Raw genomic sequence first — 16,323 nt, 5'->3', positions numbered from 1 at the left:
CGAATCACTTTCAGAGTTTGTACTCACCAAATCACACGATTCAGAACTACACAGAGGGTCACTCAAATCATTCTCATCAACATTTGATTCAACACTATTAACAGCATAACTTTTATCCGAGTGCTTGTTGCTATTTTTCGAATATTCAGCACCAAAATCTTCATCCATACCCGCGCAGTTGTTCATCTTTCTCCAATAAATTTCTGATATATTTTCTCAAATATCACTGAAGTTTTCATTCAAATTTTGATCATTTAATCCCAGCAATTATGTGTTGAAACCCTGTATTGTTTGCTCCTCTTGCACAGAAGCAGCAATTATATAAATCATTAGATCATCTTTGTAACATGCCTATGTAGCAAAGGTAAATGTTGGTTGTGTTTTTGTTAATTTTATGCACACACATATATACACACAAATATAATCACACCCACACCACATATATCTCCCTAATAATATTGATCCAACCCTATTGATAATACATATACTAAGTTATAGCTAAAATATTTAGTAAAGTACATACAGGGTGACATTAATCCATTTTGGTAAATTCAAATTGCTATAAATGTCAAACTGACAAAACATCGCCAATTTATAAAAGAATGTGGCATTCGTTCCCTAGTACTGTTAAAAATAATCTTACAATTAGATCTTAAAATGGATTTATAGCCTTGTTTGACGCCGAAAAGTCGAAAAAGCGAGTCAAGACTACAAAGAAAGAAACCAAATAGTGCTTTATAAGGGATACAATTCTTGAGACCTTGTAAGTACTTTTTACAAGGGAGGCAAATCTTATAACTTATCCACAGTCACTTGAAAAAAGGTGCTTTATAAGGGAGACAATTCTTGAGACATTGTTAATACTTTTTACAAGAAAAACAAAGTTTATAACTTGTCCACAATAATAACTACTGCCCCAAATATCTCAGTTTGGAAACAAAAAAAGGAAAAATAAAAAGATACAAGATCAGAAAGAGCATTCTACATTTTGAAAATGGCAGTGCAGTGCTGCGGGGTGGCAGTTGGGGGCTGACCTAAGATAAACACTTAATCCTCATTGTCAAGCAGGATGGTATAATTACCCAATATTTCATTGAATTTATTCAGTCTGTTGTTGTCTTCTTTTTTTGGCATTACACATTTCTGTCTTAAGTAAAAGTTTGATTTGGTGTTTAAACAACTCAATGTTTGGAATTACATTCTTCATTTTGCATTTGTAAATGGTTAATTTTGCAGCCAAACTAATATTTGTAATAGCTTTACTAAATGTTACATTTCCCAATATAATATCTATGTTTGACCAGACCAAAGATTCAACCGGACATTTGTCTGTTAGCCATTCTTTTACATTATTCCAGAAAGCTATGGTTTCATGACAATCTAAAAACAACTGTTTTAAGGTTTCACTATGTGCATTACAAAAATACATAAATCATTATTTTTAATTCCCATTTTTTGTAGCATATAATTTGTTCCAAGTATTCTATGGTTAATTCTGTATTGTAACCATTGAAGTACTGGGTCTTTAGTGACACAAAAAGGTAGTTTATATAATGGTTCCCAGTTTAGATTGACAACAGGGTTCAACTCATCACACCATTTCCTGTTAGAACTTGGGAAATTATCAAAATTAGACATAAAGTAAAAAAAAAAAGGTAAAGTTTCTTGTTTAACGTGTGTAGTCGACGGAAGTCCCCACCAGGAATGGATGGAACAACTTATTTCCAGCCGAGCCCACGGCAGGTGACATAATTAGCTCCCCAGCATCCAGTCTAGGCCGATACTGCTGGAAACAGTACCAATTTAACCATATCACCCAGCACTGAACACTAGTCGGGATATCAGCCGCGACCGGGAATTGAACCCGGACCGCCGGCGTTGTAGCCCAACCTGCTAACCACTGCGCCACTGACTCCCTGTAAGGTAAGCGTTATCGGCAAGAAACAAAAAAAAATGAAAAATAAAAGACACAATATCAGAAAGAGCATTCTACATTTTAAAAATGGCAGTTTCCAAGTCATACACCGAACCGCAAAATAAACGCAACGGTTGGGGAAACACATATAATTCGAAAAAAAAAACAATTCAAATGATAAATAACGAGTTTATTTCATTTTATTGGTACCTTACCTACATACTGTGTAAATTTCATTAAAATATATCAACAAATAACCCCGATTTCATTATGTCAAAGTTCATTACCCACAAGTTCAATTTTCACACATTGTCAATATCTCGTGTATCCTCCATTGGCCTGAATACAAGCAACGCATCTACGTCTCATGGAGCCAATTACATTCGCGATATCGTTCTGTGGAATATTGTTCCACTCTTGGATAAGAGCCTGACGTAACTGTTGAAGGTTGTTCGGTGGTGGTTGACGTACATACACGCGTGTTTTGAGTTACGCCCAGATGTTCTCTATCGGTGCCAGGTCTGGCTACAAGGACGGCCAGTCCAGGGCATTAAAATTATTGTTTTCTAGAAAGTTAGTTGTTAGGTTCGCCGTGTGAGGCGTTGCATTATCATGCTGGTATATGCCAAGGCGTAGGTTCTGTCGCATATACGGAATCACTTCCGGTTGGAGAACGTCATTTACGTACCCGTTGAGAATTACTAGATTAGTACGTCCAAATTGGGACATACCAGCCCAGATGTGCACGCTTCCACAACCCCACCGGTCATACCTCTGTACACACTGATCTGCTACTCGCTCACCACGTGCGCGCCATACACGTACACGTCCATCCAGCCGGTTGACGTTGACATTGGATTCGTCCAAAAATAGCACCTGACCCCATTGCCTGCGGGTAAATCGTAGATGTCTCGTAGCCAAGTTTAAACGCCCCTGCCGATTTCTAGCAGTGAGAATCAATCCTTTCTTTGGGCGTTTAGCCTTGAAACCAATAGCATATAGCCGACGGCGTATCGTATCATCGCTGACGTAATGTCTACAATGAACAAATATGCAATTAGTACATTTCAAGTACATGCACATTACGTTATTTGTATCATTGTATGAAGTAGTGCACCGAATTGCATATGAAATATTATCAATATGACTTCATTGCGTTATTTTTTTAATTGATACCAACAAGGTTGAAACATATAACTGGTTATTTATTTAAAATAAAGAATGATTGCAATATTAATGTTTTGTACATGTATATGAGACTCACCCATTAATCCCAATAGTATTCCTGGCGGTAGTTGCGAGTTTCAAGAATCTGTCCTGACGGTGGGCAGCTTACACCTGTGCGTCTTGTGCCGGTGTTTTCACTTTGGGACGTCCTGTCCTTGGTCGATCCTGAACATTACCAGTTTGTTATAGACGTTGATTGAGTCTTACAATCGTCGATGCATGACAACCTAATGCTGCAGCTATGCGTCTCGTGGACATACCGGCATGTAGCATTCCGACAGCCTGATTTTGCAAATTATCCGGAAGTCGTGGCATTGCAAAAGACTATTTATGTCAGCTAAAAATCCTTTGGGGTGCTATTTTAATTGTAAAATCGTAACAGGTTACGAAGTTAGCGATTTTTTAAAAATAATTTACTTACTTTCAGCGTGCACGTGCAAGACGTGCTTTTTGTATTGTTGTGCCAGTCAGGTGTCATGGTAGATAGTTCTGCATCCCTTAATTTGACTACTCATGATTGTAACTGTGAAAGGTTGTATGGGAATAGTCTCTTTTACTGCAAAATGAGTAACATTTAAAGTATCAAGAAAACTTCTCATTGCTTCTATAATACTTCTATATTCTACAAAATTGGTATTTATGTTATAAATGTTATTAAATTCATTAAAAGAATAGAAATTGCCGTTCCTATCCAAAAAGTCATTGACCAAAACAATACCACTTCTTACATATCAAGGAAAACAGACACATGTACCTCCAACTTTAAACATAGTATTGTGCCATACTGGCAGATGGCAAAAATCACCCCAGGACTTAAGATGCTTTGAATTTAATTTAAAAAAAGCCCATAAAAACATCTTTCTAAAAATTATTCCTAACTGTATTCATGTTAATTTTACAAAAACTGCAACCAAACTTGGTCAAATTATTGATGAATGGGTATATATTTCTGACCATATTGGAGTATTTGGAATTATTTTTTTAAATATCTTCTGAGCCATGTGATCTTTAAGGCATGAATATTTCAAGATTTAACATTCGCAATCCTCCGTACTCATATAAATTTATTTTTGTATTGCGTTTTATTTTACCTGAAGATCATAGATATGTAAAGAAAATATTTTATTTTTTTTTTATAATGTCTATACTAGGATTAGGTAAACTCATAAGGTAATTTATCTTTTGAAAGGGCTAATGTTTTAAATACAACAATTTTTCCTCTTGGGCTGAATTTTCTCTTTGACCATTGATTTAAGTTTTTTTAATTTCCTCAATTTTTGCAAAAAGTTTTCATCAATAATATTATTCAAATCTAGAGTGAATTTAACTCCAAGTAACTTAAATGACCCTGATTCCAACTGTTGTCCAAGACCTGGACAAATTCTTATATTACTATTTTTCCTTGAGTCTATTCAAACTGCTTTGGTTTTATCAACATTGATTTTTAACTCTGAAATTTTGGCATAGTATTCTAAAGTCTGCACAGTATTTGCTAAAGACTTTTCAGTTCCATCTAACAGTAGTGTTGTCTCGTCAGCATACAGGATTAAAGAAATTCTGTGTTATTTATTTTAATTCCATTAATAATTTGGTTTTGTTTTATCAGAATTGCAAGGATCTCAGCACAGAGTATGAATATGTAGGGGATCACCTTGACGACAACCGCGTTCTATATTGAACCAATCTGATAAATGCCGATTATCAATTACACTTGATTTAATATTGTTATAAAATAACTTTATCCATTTTATAAAATTTTCACTAAAATTAAAAAATCTTAAAGCTTTATACATAAAAGACCATGAAATTGAGTCGAATGCAGTTGAAAAATCATATAATAGCAACATTCCAGGTAGCTGATGTTCCTCTGTGAATTGCATAATATTATATACTAGTCTTATATTGTCTCCTATATACCTTCCTGATAAAATTCCTGTTGGATCTTCACTTTTGAGTTTACTTAAAACTGTTTGAAGACGTTGTGCTATACTAGCTGAAGCAATTTTATATGATGCATTTAAAAGGGAAATGGGACGCCATTTTTTTTAATATACTTTATATCTTTTTCACCCTCAGGTATGCAAGTTATTACACCTTGTTTAAAAGTTACTGACACTTCTGCAGAATCAAAAGACCAATTTATAGACCTAACTAGAAAGTGATCAATATCTATCCAGAAATAAAATATAAAATGCTGTACTAAAACCACTTATTCCAGGAGAAGAGTCATTACGCATCTTTTTTAAACTTGCTAACATTTCGCTATAACTTAAATAACCTTCAAGACTTCTTTTCTCTTGTTCACTGAATTTTGGTATTTCATTACTCCGCAGTATATCATTAAGTTCCACATTTTCTTTCTGTCGGCATGTATATAGTTGTTTATAATGGTTTACAATCTCATTTAAAATATCACTTTGGTTTGTTAACAAAGTGCCAGATGTAGAGAAAAGAGAATTCATTATCTTAGATGTATAGTTTCTATTTTATAAATGGCAAAAATATTTTGTTGGCTTTTCCCCTTCTGAGACCCATTTTGCTTTTGACCTAATTAAAACTCCTTGCATTTTCTTTAACCTTTTTTCAGCTAACTGTGCTTTTTCTATTCCCAGTAAGTTGTAACATATAGCATTTTGTTTCTCTAATTGACTTATTTCTTTAAATAATATTTCTTGCCTTTTATCTTCTTGTTTCTTTTTATACGCTGAGTAGGAAATAATTTTACCACTGATCTCCAATGTTTCAAAAAAACAAATTATCATCTACATTTAACTGTAAAAACTCACTGCTTATATTTTCTAAAAGTTCTACAGTAATTTGTATTATATATGCATATCTAATCTTAATTTCTTTGATTAATTGCTTGTTTTGATCTAAGTATTTTTTGTCTTGAAGCAAAGAATTGTTAAATTTCCAGTAAGACCTGCCTTTTATAAATTTACCAAAATTAATTCTTAACAAAATCATTGAGTAATCTGTTCTATAACCAGGCTCAATTGCAACATTATCAACATTAGTACAAAGGCTACTACAAACAAGAAAAAAGTCAAGCCTTGCCTTTTTATCAGGGTTTCGCTTAAACCAGGTATATTGTTTCTCCTGTATATTATGTTCTCTTCAGCAATCTATTAGACTATGTTCTTCTATCATTTGAAGTACTATATCATGAGCTTTAGGGTTACTTATATTAACATGATAACAACAGTTATTATTAGAGTCTAAAATTAGATTATAATCTCCAACAATAATAACTGAGTTTTCTAACTGTGAAAACCTATCTTTAATGTATGTGTAAAATTCTGGGTCATCTTTATTTCGTCCATACAGGCAGATTATACTAAGATCACTTCCCACTATTGAGGCATGTAGAATAATAAAATTGCCTCTTTGGTGTGATTCCAAGCCTTTAAACTTAAAATCAAAATTATTTGATAAGTATGGCTACACCCCTTGACTGACTGTTAAAATTACTGAAAAAGCATTCATATCCCCAGGCAGCACGAATATATGCCACTTCTTTATCTGTTAAGTGTGTGTCTTGTAAACAATAAACATTGTGATTTTTACCTTTCAAATAATTAAAGACATCTTTTCTTTTCATACTATCCCCTAACCCCTGTACATTCATTGAAACAAAAGTAATTGACACATACATGTTTCAGAACTGTAAATATACTAAGGAACAGAGATAACAATTGAAGTAGAAAACATCACTGTTGTCAAAAACCGATTTTCCAGCAATGCACCTGAAAAGAACACAAAACAGGAAATAACATAAAGGTAAAACCATATGTGCACCAGAAAAAGAGAGTAAAAAGCAAAAAAGAGAATAATTAAGAGTTTGCTTTACAAGGTTGTGAGAATTCAATTCCATGACATGAAAACAAATTCATAACAGATGACGAAGTGCACCATTCTTCTACCGTACCATCCTTTTCAGTATCACCTCATTAATCATAATGAAACACTATACTGTTGTATGGTTAGAAACACTGATATTCCGGTAACTGGTACACTTCAAAATTGTGACAAAACAATAATCAGCGATAACTGCTACGAGGGGCGTTCAATAAATACCCGGAAAAGTGCTCTCAATTCTTCATGTATCATCAAAAATAAATGAAAATGCTACAAAATGTAGACTAGGGAAAACTGAGTTGATATGTCAAAATTAGATTGTCTTTGGACAATTAATAATAAGTAAATGCGAGTCCCCATGGCAACGTCATGTGACGTCATCCGGTCCAATTTTGTCTCTTTTTCTACTTTACATGCGCTGAAACATTACTTGCCACTTACCTATTTTTCAAGCTACCTTTTCTTAAATTGAAATAATATTGATATGAAAAGTAAGCGTTACGCCAATAACGTCAAATTATAAATGTGACATCATTAAAATATTTGGCAGGCATATTGAGTTGGTCGTCGCTTGAAAATCAGTGTTGAACTGAGATGTGAGATAACATTTTGTGTTTTGAATCGAAAATCAAGGAAAGAGACAAATGCTATGCTGAAAAAGGTTTAAGGGACAATGCCTGAAGAAAAATTTTTTTATTAGTGGGACGTGACGTTTAAAAGTGGTCAGGAGAATATTGCTGACGACTTGTGTTACAGACATGAAAAATAACGTTCAGTCACATTTAATATATTAAAGAGATAGGGCATCAGTTCAGTGTCCAATTTCTTCAATACGACAGGAACATCATATGAACAGTATTTATTTATTCTTAGGAAGGTGTAAAAATGCATTTAATGGTGATAAACATTGCATCAATGATAATCACGAGTTGTAGTGATTAATTGAGTGTGATATGACAGCATTATAATGACGTTGGGCCGCTTTTGAGGTGATGGCGTTGCCTAGGAGACGACAAAAAATATTGTGCGTGTTCTTAAATCTGTAATTTAGGTATTTGCATTTAGTATGTTCATATCCGTCATATTTTCAAATTTTAGCAAAATGAGACCAGAAATAAAGAAATGAGAGCACTTTTCCGGGTATTTATTGAACACCCCTCGTATGTGCATCAAACCACATAGACCTTTAGAGTTTTGTTCATAGAGAACCCCTGAAACCCACATAAGGTAACATGGCGTCTTTAAATTTATTGATGTATACATTTTTTATCAGTAGTCAGTACAGGCTTTGAGTATGACAGCCTATGTGCAGCTTCATTTCACAGCATGGTATAAAAAGCAAAAGGAGATTCCCTGTATCATCCTACAATTGGAAATTAATGTAAGATTGTATGCTTATGCTAAAACAACCTATTGTAACAAGAAAAATGCCGCATTTTGTTTATAAACATGTTAAATATCTAATGACACAATGTCAGTGATCATAGTGAATATGAGCGTGTGCAAAATGTAGAACATTATCGCCTGTAACTATAAAAACGTTAGACTGGGAAAAATACTACATGAGCTCATAAAATGACAACCACTTGTTGCTAGTGTCGTGAAGCATTAGCCAAAAAAAAATAGTTGGCATGAGTGTGTTGTAAAAAGTGTACAATTTTTAACAAAAATTAACACATATTTTATATGATATATTCCGACTAATAATCGGTGGTATATTTTACAACCAATAGAATATATTATGCATCGGAAACATCGTTCGGTAATTTCCGTTAAAACGAGAATAGATCGAATATGAAAATTCTGTTGACGTTTTTATCTCGTTACCCAACGGTTGGTGGTTTTGACGAAGTTTCTTCAATTTCAGCAATGATCTGAATTAGCTCATCGTCATCATCGCTGATATCCTCGTATCCACCCTTGTCTGGAATTGTTGAGCCACACTTAGTACAGTTTGCAAAGCATGTAACTTCATCATTTGATGAACTTCCACCATGTGATTCACTAGAATATAACGCCGCTTAAATTTTGAAGAACATTCCTTTATAACACCAATGATTAGAGTATAAATGTTTCTCTGAAATATGGCGTTTAAGATTCATTTTCAGTGAAAATGTTTTGTCACATGTATGACAAGCAAACATCTTTGCAATTGTATGTGTATGATTACGTCCGTTCAGAGTGAAAATCAAGCTATAATTGAATGAATTAAATACAAATGACACGTGCAAATTTTGCGCTATTTATTCTCATTATACTTAATGATTACTATATACATTTGCTCCCACATCTTCTCAAAATAATATTTTTTTATGTTAATTAACCACTGCCGCTGAATGAGTGTTTATTCACTTGCAAAGTGATATCACATTCGCGTTGTAGCGACCCTACCGCCCAAACTCACATTTTTCCCAAACGATATTTTGCCTTCTCTGCAGCTTTTCGTTTAGGCCTTACTTCTTAAGTATCATTTGTTACTACTTCATTCATGTCTACGTTTATTCGTAGCAATGTGTCACTGTCTCTTGACGCTGATACCTCTATCGGAAAGAGTAAATTAAGAGGTCTTCTCAGAATTTGTCTATTCGAGAGCTATACCAGAGAAGAACGAGTTTGGCCATCTTTGCTTATACGAAGTTTTATCACTTTTCCAAGTTTTCAATGATCTCGAGAAAGGTTATCTTTTAATATAATAACATCTCCTACACTTGGTGATCCACGAGAGGATTCTTGGCTAACTGATTTTATTTTGAGATTGTTCTCGTAGACTAAGCAAATATTCATCTCGCCATAATACCCAAAATCTATTTAAAACTTGTTCCCCATTTTTCCTACTTTGTCTTCTGTTAACCACAGTCTCAATCTTTTTTATCATGGTTTTTTTATCCATTATCAACAGGTTTCTGCCAAGTGATTTCCGTAAGACTTGCTTGACGATGCCGATCAATCTTTCGTAAAAACCACCATCCATGGTACTTCAACAATAAACGTCCACCTTATAACTTCATCTTCCTGCAACATATTTCCACTAATTAAGTTGATTGTATCACTAGATAATTTGAATTGCTTATGGTCACCACTTATAATGTCCTTAGGGGTTCCTCTTGTTGCTACAAATCTCCGAAGACGCAAAAAGAAAATGACCTAGCAATCATGTAAGAAACTACTTTTAAATGCACTGCTATTGTTGTCAAACAGGTGAACAAAAAAACCCATACCTTTTTCGAAGTATTTCCTTCTTTGACTTAAAGTGGCCCGAGGTAATCCAGTCCAACATTTGTGAATGGAGTAGATTCTGTAGGGGGAGCCTTCCGTTGTAATTTGTAAGGACAACAGTCAACGCGTTTGCATATCTGAAAAGACTCAAGTACCAAAGACACTGTTGCTCTCCCTTTAGGAATCCACAATCTATGTCGAATTTTCTTAAGGTCTGCGAAACACCACTGTGTAACAATCTTCTATGCGCCACTTCAATTAGGAGGAGAGTTAGTTTATCTATCCTTGGGAGAAATATCGGATGCCTTGCTGCTTCACAAAGAGTAGCGTGTTCTAGACGTCCTCCACATCTTAGCAATCTATTTTCATCAATGAAAAGGTCAAATTGCCTCGCCAAATTGTTAAGCTTTTTATTTGCTATTGACTGAAAGACTTTTTCGAAATGTTTCTTTTGAATATGGTGCAACTACAATTGTTCTTCTTCACAAAGTTCTCCACTAGATAAACTATCACTCACATAAATTTGACCTTTCACTTTTCTAGTAAATCGAGTAAATCGTGACTCTGATTATTAGGAAAACGATGACTATCAATTTACATCTGTTCCAAATGGTGCATGCTCTACCTCGATATTTTCTGTCAAGAAGTAATTCTCTTTCGAATTCAATGATTTGTTTCTGTCGAAACCTAACACTTCAATAATTTTGCCTTTGCTTTCAAATTTGGCTTCTCCCATGGCAGTATCTTGCTGCAGTATCCTGTTTGATATTTGGTTCAGTAAATTCAATGTGCATTGTTTTAACATTTGTTGACCATGCCACCATGCTCATTGTTCAACAAATCCGACACTGAACATCCGCGTCTTGCTATATCTGAAAGAGTTTCCATTGTATGAGCATAGTGGAAAGTTGTATTGCCATAATGTCAATCACGCGAATTGTTACAAACACTGGAAGTGATTTGTCTGATGATAACCACTGAATGACACAATGCGAATCTGTCAGGAGAATAATAGTTTTAACTGACAGATTCAAATCCTTTTTACGAAGTTGAGACATCTTGCTCCTATGAGAACCGCCTGTAGCTCGAGTCTAGGTATCGACAGTCCTTTTAATGGGGCCAATCTGCTCATTCAAATACGAGATTAGATTTGTTCTCCTCCTTTTACACTTGTACTAGATATACCAATGCTGCATATGCCTTATTCGATGCATCGCAGGAGCAAACTAGCGAATATTCAATCTTATTCACATCACTAGTCAAACAAATATTTCTTTGAAATTCTACTCTTTCGATTTGCTCCAAGTCTCCTCTAATGTGCATCCATGCATCTGAATTATCTTTTTCTAATAAATCGTCCCAGTCATAGCTCTTGCTCCATATCTGTTGGAGCAATACCTTTCCGCGTAAAGTAAGCGGAGAACATAATCCACAGATCAAACACGGGCGCAAATCGTTCCGGATTATTTCTCTTTGTCACTTTGATATCTTCTTTCACGATCATGGGTCCTTTTAGTTGAATGGAATCATTTCTGGCGCTCCATAAATGACCTAGTACTTTCACAACATCGCCTGCTGATTTATCGTTTGGAATTATCGATTGAATCTCGTCAACATTCACGCAGGTTCATGTTTTTTCTTTAAACATCGATTTTACCTCTTTTGTACAAATGGACTGCTTCGGTTACAGAATGAATTCCAGTGATCACGTTATCCATATGGACGTTTTCTTTCAGCTGTTCCGCTAGAACCGAATTGTGCTTGTCTAAATGACTTTCAATTGTAGCCCCAAATAAAATGGGACAGGAAATAATCCTAAAAGGAACCCGATAAAATCTGTATTTCTCTGTCCTACTTTCATCCACAACAGGATTCTCCCAGTCCCTCAGAATCAACATGTCTGCATCATTTGACTTTACAAGACGTTCACTTGATTTCATTCTGCCAGACAATATCCATCCGAGACTCGACTACAGCAAATATAAGCCAGTTTGTATTTTTTATCTTTTTGGTTTGTATAATACTCAAGTAGTAATCGTTTCCAACTAGTAAATCTAGTAAAACTGATTCGTGTTTGGTATTGTATCTGCGATGTTTCGTGTTAACTCGAAAAAATGTTTCCGCGAATCGAGCTTCACTTGTCTTTGGGTGATTGTTCTTGTTATGCTTGGTACTATATTATTTTGCAACCACAGTCATGTACACTCCATTTTTGAGCTTCACTCTCAATATTGTTGATCTCGTCTTTATTTATATTTTTCCTTTTCGCTTCTAAATGTCACCAGCTGGATCGCCTGTTCTTCTTCGTATTTAGACCGAGGCGTCGAGCCAAATTCTCTATAATGGATAGACATTCTCGGGTTCTGGCGCTAAATTAATGTAGCAGAGACACATACCACCTTTTAAATATTTTCAATTTTAGTTCTAAACTACACTGAGAATTTTATTTCACAATTAACACAAATGCACAATTTTATCCTTTTAATTTTGGGTTTCTACATCTCACTTATAACATAAACTAGTTAACTGAATCAGATAATAAATAATGAAACTTTAATATTACGCTTTTTGGCGGCAAAATTGCATAATTTCTTCAACAAAAACATAAAATGCATGATTGTATTGAAACTATATAAATTAGATGTTAAATGATTTGCTCCCATTAGATCAGTCTGTTCCCATAGCTCTGTAGCTCCAATTAGGGTTAATAATCAAATTATATCGCATATAGCGACACGTGTAGCATAAAAACACGAAACGACTGAATGTATCATTTTCATATATGATGACTTTAATATTCAAGTACAATTTCTAATTACGAATCTGTTGTTCTTGGAAACGGTGAATGCATTTGAAATATCCAAATCCAGGACCAACAAATCAACAACACTACCAAAAACATGTACTGAAGGCTTTTATTTTTTTATGGCATGACCTAAAATTTTGCATTTTACTTAAACATTTGGTAAACAGGAACACAATTTCAAGAACTTTAAAGGCGTATGCTAGAATTTCCCAATAACAGATTTTGTTCATATTTCATATATTGTTAGTTCATTCTATAAATAACCTAAAAATAAAAAGAAATATGGGGGTTACCGTCTCGTCTTCGTTTCCATTTTATTTCAGATTATAATGCATGACTAGGGTACAAGTGTATCCTCAAATCTAGAGCGTGTCTGCCATAGCATATAACATCAAGGAATGATTCATGAAGTATAACAGATAGTCAAATCTCATAAGACATGACCACTTCCCTTCAAAAAAAAAGAAATTTTAATGGAATTCAAGAAATAGTTGCAGGACACTTGTGTGTTGTTGTGTTTTTTTTTCTAGGTCAAAAAAGCACCATAAAAATGAAACATTGTTTATTTCCTTCAGCAGTTAATATTTCCAAATCTACATAAAGGAATTTGATTAAACTTGCAAGAATAGCAGTACATAATTTTTGCTTTTAGCATATAAAAAGGAAAATGGGTGGTTACCGAATTAGATTTTTCACAATTTCATTTTGAAATATTGCCCCTTTATGATACGGGCTTGTGATCTTCATGCCCAGAAATAAAAACCGTTAAAATCAAAAATGGTCATAAAATTGTTGTCAGACTCAAATAAATCAAAAATAAATATTCATAAAGAAACGTCAAATGGGTTAAATGTTACTCATAACTTTAAATAAGAGACTAAAATCTTAGGAAATATGATGTGAAAAAGTGCGAGGAGATTTCTACCTCGACATAGGTTTCAGCCGATGACAGTAACAAAAAAACAAAACAAAGACAAATATCAAACAGGGAATGCCACGTACCAAAATCCCAGCCTCCCCAAAACGAAACATACAGCACGCAGACGTGCACACCACAAACACACACATACACATACATGCGCACACACACACAAAGCCAACACACGAGGACAAAACGAACAAACAAAGCAACAAAACATACGTTCAAAATTAACAGCGAGACAATTTTAATTCATTATCAGACCTGTTATCTTTACAATTACATTCATATATACTTGTATTAGAAAACGTTCCCACAACCTTCATTGGGGATTTTCTTACATAAATACGCAGAATAAGCTTGGACGTGATAGAACAATTACAGTCAAAGGTTATCACACTCCCGAAACTTACATCCTATTATTGTACTCGTTTTGATCAACCATCAAATATAAATGCAGTGATTGTCCGAATATCCAGGTATGACGGTAGTAATGCGCCGGTATTCCTCCGTGGTCTGCTCGAATGTAGTCCCTGACACTATATCGAGGGGTGAATGCGACAAAGTGCTAAGTGACATTTTTTGAAAAGAAATCACTTTTTTCATATATCAAGTGTTTATGACCTTGCCCATGTCCTGTAAAAATATCAAGATTATAACAAGTCATTAAATGAATTTATAACAAAATGGTTAAAAAGTGCTAAGTGAAAATGATATACCATTTGAATGCGACACAGTGCTAAGAGCCTTACGTCACTTGGCGCTTTTTCGCACCGAGCTATATCAAGTTTGCACTCAGTATATGTACCAAGTGACAAATATTTTTCAATAATTGTGCCATTTAGTTGCTTTTTCTTTAAGTATGATAGTATCAGTATCTGGTATAAAGGATTTTTTTTTTTGACAAACAGTTGATTTTTATTCTTCTTTTTTTCACTTGGTACTTTTCACAGTAAACATGTGGCTGTAAACCAAGTATTGTTTACTGTGAAAAAGTGCTAAGTGACAGAATGCATTTAAAGTTCTTCAGATGAAATTGTCTGATTTTTTTTTTATTTCAAACATTTGTCTCAAGATTTTTTATCTAAATGAGGACAGGGAAAAGTATACATTAGTGAAATATACTTATTTGAACTCAAAAGTATTTCTATATGTACAACTGCACTAGTTCTGACTAACGTGTTGTAAATCTTGCCTCTTGGGTCAGGTGTACAAATGGAACTACCCCTGATCCAAGCAGTATACTCTGTTGCAACAGCTAAGGGAGAATCTGATCCAACGATGCCTGCCAAATACAATGACCTTATTCTTATTTCAGCAGCATGTCATGTGTTTTATGTGCTGCTACCACACAAAACAAAAAGTATTTAACTACATAGTAATATACGAATTTGAAGAATACTAAGAACAGTCGTGTAATTTAGCACACAACTAATATGCGGAAACTGACAAATCATCATATTTTATTTTCCTTTTGTTAATTAATTATTTATACTATATACAAATGAGTTCTGCAATAAACCCTACAAAAGTAGTACCATTTATTCATAAAATACGGGTGTATTTCGGTTGTGATAATTTCCCGCACAGTTATCGTTTTGAGTGGACGTATTTTATTTTACTTTCATATGTTAATTATTTATGATATATATGATTGAATTATAAAAAAAACCTTCAGAAATACCTCTAATTAAAAAGATACAGGTGTATTCCAGTTATGGAAAGTGTATTCCGGTTTTTAGGTGGATTCCGGTTTAACACATGTGTGACCGATAGGCAAGTTATGACTGTTTGTACAGTTGTACAGTTCTTGTTTAATGTGAATCACAGTAAACAGTTCACTGTTGTACTGTAGCATTTTCATAGTATATGATTGAACCACAAGAATATACGAATAAGTTCATCTTGGCCTGGAATTTAGTTGAATTTAATGCAACTTTTACATCAGTAGTATTCAATGACATTTAACACAGCCATTACAGTAACTGCTATAATGATGAAGCTGAAATGACTGCATGACCATGGCTTTCAGAAAATTATTAGGAACACATGTATCTTATCTTATTGTTGGTTAACTGCTGTGTATAATTATAGTGATATCTGGAGAATTTCATAGAACATGTAATGAAATCTTTGGAATCAAAGTTTAATGATCTTGAAAAGGTTCAGTGACACCTAAAGTGACTGTTGATTAATGCCAGCATGCCACAGAGAATTTGATTGACAATTCCACACTGAAAATAAAGCCATATCTCTGGAAACTGTTTCATATTTGTAACCAAATAAAAACTCAAAATCATTAATATATCTTGAAGAGACATCTAAACTTAATATTATAGTGGAATCTATGTTACACAATGACAGTCTGATTTGTAGTGTATG

The sequence above is a fragment of the Mercenaria mercenaria genome, chromosome 2 (genome assembly GCF_021730395.1).
Source record: "Mercenaria mercenaria strain notata chromosome 2, MADL_Memer_1, whole genome shotgun sequence".
In the NCBI taxonomy this organism is placed as follows: domain Eukaryota; kingdom Metazoa; phylum Mollusca; class Bivalvia; order Venerida; family Veneridae; genus Mercenaria; species Mercenaria mercenaria.
This window is presented reverse-complemented; position numbering follows the sequence as displayed.